This window comes from Onychomys torridus, chromosome 11 (genome assembly GCF_903995425.1).
Source record: "Onychomys torridus chromosome 11, mOncTor1.1, whole genome shotgun sequence".
Lineage (NCBI taxonomy): Eukaryota > Metazoa > Chordata > Mammalia > Rodentia > Cricetidae > Onychomys > Onychomys torridus.
The window spans coordinates 23,457,167-23,462,831 of NC_050453.1; positions in this window are offsets into that span (position 1 = coordinate 23,457,167).

The following is a 5,665-nucleotide window of genomic DNA, read 5'->3' on the forward strand; positions in this document are numbered from 1 at the left end:
TAAATGGGTTCATTTAAGTTATAAGAGCCAATTGGACAAGCCTAACCTATAGGCTGAGCTTTCATAATTAATAAGTTTCTGTGTCTTTTTTGTGAGCTGGCAGCCCAAAGAAAAACTGTCAACACATCCTAGATTAAACAAGTTTCTGCTAGCCACCTAAAGAGAAACCACTGACCTCTTCTGGCCTGCAGGGATGCAGGCAGAATACTGTATGCAAAATAAATAAATAAATAAATAAAATAAATAAATGAATGGAGGGAGGGAGGGAGGGAGGGAGAGAGAGAGAGAGAAAGAGAGAAAGAAAGCACCACACACAATAATTTATTTGAATGCTTAGTCATCAGGGAGTGGCACTATTTGAAAAGGATCTGGAGATGTGGCTTTCTTGGAGGAAGTGTGTCACTGGGGGTGGGCTTTGAGGTTTCAAAAGCCCATATCAGGCCCAGACTCTCTACCTACAGATCAGGATGTAAACTCTTAGCTACTGCTCCAGCGCCTGCCTGCATGCCTCCATGCTCCCTGCCATGATAATAATGGACCAAGTCTCTGAAATCGTAAGCAAGCCCCCAATTAAATGATGTCTTTCATAAGCATTCCTTGTTCACAGCAATAACAGTGAACAAGACAGACATGAAACAAAACAGGGGAAAAAACTGGGCATAATGGCTCATACCTGTAACCTCAGCACTTGGAAGGCTGATGGAGGAGGATTAGAGGGAGTTTGAGGCCAACCTGGACTAGAGTAGGACTTAAAAAAAAAAAAAAAACAAAGAGGACTGGTGAGCTGGCTTTTAATAAAGTGCCTGTCACATAATCACAAGGACCTGAGTTCTGATCCTCCAGCACCTACATGAAAGCTAGGCTCTGTGGCACACATCTGTAACTCCAGCACATGGGGGCAGAGATAGGCGGATCCCTGGAGCTTATTGGCCAGCCAGTCTAGCCAAATTGGTGAGCTCTAGGTTCAGTGAGAGAGGTGGAGAGGAAGACGTTGATCTCTGGCCTCCACATGCATGCACTCATACATGCACACACTGCATGAACATACATCACACAAAAGCATAAGATAAATACCTTGATACAGGATTTCGCTCTGGCTTCCGCTTTCCAGTGAATTAATTCACAAGAGACATTGAACACAAAAGATACTGTGTTTATTACAAACTTTCATCCATGAAAAACACTCATGGGTAGTAGACCATTATGCCAACCTTTCCTAGGCAGGCTTTACTTTTATTATTGTTATTATTGTGGTTATTGTTACTTTAGACACGGTCTCCTGTAGCCTAGGCTGATCTCAAACTCACTGCAGCTGAAAACAACCTTGAATTCCTAATCCTCCTGCCTCTGTACAGGGATTGGCCACAACTAGCTGTTCTCTTTTGTTCTTAAGGTACTAGGGATTGAACCCAAGATCTTGAGGTTGTCAGACAAGCGCTCTTCCAGCTGGTCTATATCCCCAGCCCTTTATTTTCTTAAAGTCTCTCCTAGTCTCCTGACTTATGGGCTCATTTATATTAATTCTTAGGGGAAGGAACAATGGGTATGTTTTTGATCTTTACCAAACAGGCGCCTTCTAGCTACTCACATTTCCACTCAGGGTTGTAGATACAAAGGAGTGTGAACTTGGGCATGTTCCTTGGCTATTCTGTGCCTGTTACATGGGGTTAGTAATAGCACCTTGTAACTCATGTTTGAAAAAAGGTTCTATTAGACATGGTGGTGGATGCCTTTAGTCCCAGCACTCAGGAGTTAAGAGGTGAGAGAGAATGCTGCAAGTTCAAGGCCAGATTGGTTTACAGGGAAAGTTCTAGGCCTTGTCAGGGCTATACAGGGAGATCGTGTGTGTGTGTGTGTGTGTGTGTGTGTGTGTGTGTGTGTGTGTGTGTGTGAGAGAGAGAGAGAGAGAGAGAGAGAGAGAGAGAGAGAGAGAGAGAGAGAGAGAAAGGTTGAGGGGAGGAAGTGGAGAGATGGCTCAGAAGAGCACTCCCTGCTCTTGCACTGGGTTTAATTCCCATAATGTGGCTCACAACCGTCTGTAACTTCAGTTCTGGAGGATGACACCCTGTTCTGGCTTTCATAGGCACTAGGCACAAATGCAGTGTACACACACATAGACATATGCAAAGCTCTTATCTACATAAACACAAATTAAGAAAGTTAATTTCCACTTCACACTGGATTTCCACAGCCAAAGCCAGAGAAGGGGTAATAAATATACTGGAGCTTAAGAACTTAAAGAGCTCTTTATAAAATACTGTGCTGGCTACATTTATGTCAACTTGACATAATAAACTATAGCAATCTGAGAGGAGGAAACCTCAATTGAGAAAATTCCTCCATTAGATCAGGCTGTGGATCAACCTGTCGAGCACTTTCTTATTTAGTGATGGATTGTGGGTGGTGCCACCCCTGAGCTGGTGACCCTGGGAACACAGCAACAGCAACAGCTCCACCCCATGTCATGTGGCTGTTTGGTGGGGTGGGGCAGGACTCAACTAGGTGTGAGTACAGGATGGCAATATGGGGGCGGAGTGGGGCAGAATGAGTCACGTGCACGGGAGACAAAGATTGGAAGAGGTGAGGAACAGGCTGATGCAGATGTCCTACTGCCCCCTGTGGCCAGATATCTGGGTCTAGCCTCCTGCCAAGGGCCAGGACTTGGTCAGTGACCCTGATGAAGGCAGAGAGGATAGGGCTTGTGCAGAGTTGGCCCCACCCCTGACCCGCTGAAGCACTCAGGAGAGAGGGCCCTATACCTCCCCTGGACAGCACAATAGAGCTGACCCTGTTCACCGAGGTATTGGCAAGCTGGCCCTGAGGGCGTGGGAACAGGAGAGCAGGGTGTGCCCCTCTCATCTGCCATGTGGTAGCATGGGTGAAGGAAAGATGCCCACCTCCCCTTACCCCTCACCCCCTGCAGCAGGTGGAGGACCTGACCCAAGCCCTCACCACCTGCAGCACCCAGGAGAATGAGTCCTCAGCCTTGCCTGAGCAGCACGGGAGAGTTGACCCTGATGGGTGAGCCAGCCCTGGGGGTGTGACAGAGGCTTAGCTGAAACCCCCAACCTCATCTCGCCCCTACTGCCTACAGCTGGCAAGGGAGCAGAACCCATTACCAACAGCAACACTTGGGAAAACAGGCCCTGTACCTCTCCTGGGCAGTACGATAGAGCCAACCCTGTTGGTGGAAGTGTGGATGAGGCAGCCCCTGTCCTGACTTCCTTCAATGATGAACAGTGATATGGAAGTCTAAGCCTAATAAACTCTTTGCTCCCCAACTTGCTTTTGGCCATGGTGCTTCACCAGTGCAACAGAAACTCTAAGTTGATTACATTTATTTATTTTGGTGTATACCTGTGTGCACACCAGTGCACGTGTGTAAGTCAGAGGACAACTTACAGGAGTTACCTCTCTCCTATCACCTAGAGCACCACACGCAGCTTATCAGGCTTTGTGGCAAGCGCCTCTGCCCACTGAGCCACCTCTCCAACCCTTAAAGAGAGAGCACTTCTGAAGATAAAAATTATGCTTTTCCCTCTTTTAACCATTTTGTTAAAAACTGTCACTCCATTCACAACAGACTCCTGTTTTCTTCCTCTTTCTCAACCATGGGCCTTAATCTACAGATCCTGTCAAAAACAGACACAGCCATGTCGGTCAAAGTTTGGGTTGTCTAAAGTGCAGTATGGTTAAGAGACACATTCACTCTTCCTTTCTCTCCGTAGAAGCTGAAATCCAGCCTCACACAAGGACTGCGTAGGCAAGGACTCAACTCTTGAACTACCCTTAGATAATGTCCAATCTTAAAGTGTGACAATCAGAACACAATATTGTGCATGGCAAACCATACCTTGACCAAAAAGGGGGGGGGGGGCAGACAAATGCATCCTTAACTTTTTTTTTCCAGAGCTTACTGAGGACCAACCCCAGGGCCTTAAGTGCTCTACCACTGAGCTAAATCCCCAACCCCTCTATTGTTTTATACCAGATCAGAGTTAAGTACCTATCTCATGGAAACAATATCCATGGGACTGGCCCATCTCCCATTCCCAAATCTTTAATATAGCAGCAGTTTCTAGGTCATTTTCTGATGAAAAGACTGATGGAAAGCTAAATTAAAATGTATCTGTTTTTTAAATGCAGCTAGTAGAGATGGCTCAGTAGCTAAGGGTACTTGCTGCTCCTTCTACAGGACCTCAGTCTAGTTCCCAGCACCCACAGTGCCTCTAACTCAAGGTCAAGGGGAATCCAATGCCCTCATTTGGTCTCCTAGGCACCTGTACATACCCACACACATATACATAATTTAAAATTAAAAACTAATGTTTCCAAGAGACAACAAACACCCCTAATTTCAAATAACAAGACTACCAGGAAAATTTTAGATATTCAAGTCACTTTTGGAGTCCCAATTATTTTTCTTAATTGCATGTCTTTCATTTTTATTATTATTATTTTTCTTTGTTTTGAAAAAAAGTCTCAAGTAGCCCAGACTGGCCTCAAACTTGCTGTTTAGCTGAGGATGACCTTGAACTTCTGATCCTCCTGCCTCTGCCTCTTAATAACCACATCTGGTTTTATGCAGTGTTGGGGATCCAACCCAGGGCTTCAGGCATGCTGGGCAAGCACTCACTAACTTAGCTCTATCTCCAGTCCAGGAGTCCCAATTCTCTTACTGCTGAGCTTCAGGATTTAAACAAAATCAATGCGGAAAAACAAACATTTATTACAAAAATTAGTTTTGACGTTGCAAAATGAAAGTAGATATGGAATTTCCAAGGGGATGCTGTAACCTGGAGAGGTGAACTCCAAAACTGTTAACTTGATTCATACTCATCAAAAGCCCCTGGGGGAGTTATCTATCTCAGAAAGTGAAGGGGCAATGAATCATCTTGAGTCCTTTAATCTACCCTTACCCTCCCCCTCATCCTATCCCCAACCATGACAACAAACTGAAACATACTTGAAAACGTCTTTTTGTTACTGAACTATTCACATTTTTCTTTTATTGTTCAATTGGATCTTATTTCCTCTGGAAAACTCTTTATTGGTGGAAGACCCTTAAGTGAGTGCTTAAGTTTCCAAAGGCTGAAAGGGGCTTGAATGGAAGAAAGCAATGACCACCAGACCTATCTTGCTAACTCCTGCTGCCTCAAACATTAAAGCAGTTCTTCAAGTGATCAGAGAACTCCCCTTAGAAGCCTTAGGGGTGTTCATTATGCACACTGGGCAGGACAGTGGATGGGCACTTTCTTCCTCCACTTGACCAAATGGCCAAGTAGAACCCACCCACTTCCTCCCAGAACAGCCCCAGCTTCACCCCAGCAGTGGGCGGCCATGGGACTCCATTCTGATGTCCTGAAGTGTTGTCTTGAGCTAAGAAAATAGTCCTGGCCAGCCACAGGTTGCAGAACTTTCAGGTATTTTCCTGTTTGTACACAGGAGCCCAGAGTCCTTTAAATATCTCATTCCCCTACTTCCAACAAAAACAAGTTTGACAAACCAAATTTTTATTTCCAGCAACATCTGTCTAATATAAACAAACAGAAACACAACCTTGCCAAAAAGCTAGGAAGCCCTTCCGTATAACAACCAATTTCAGTACACACACACACACACACACACACACACACACACACACACACACCCTCTCTCTCTCTCT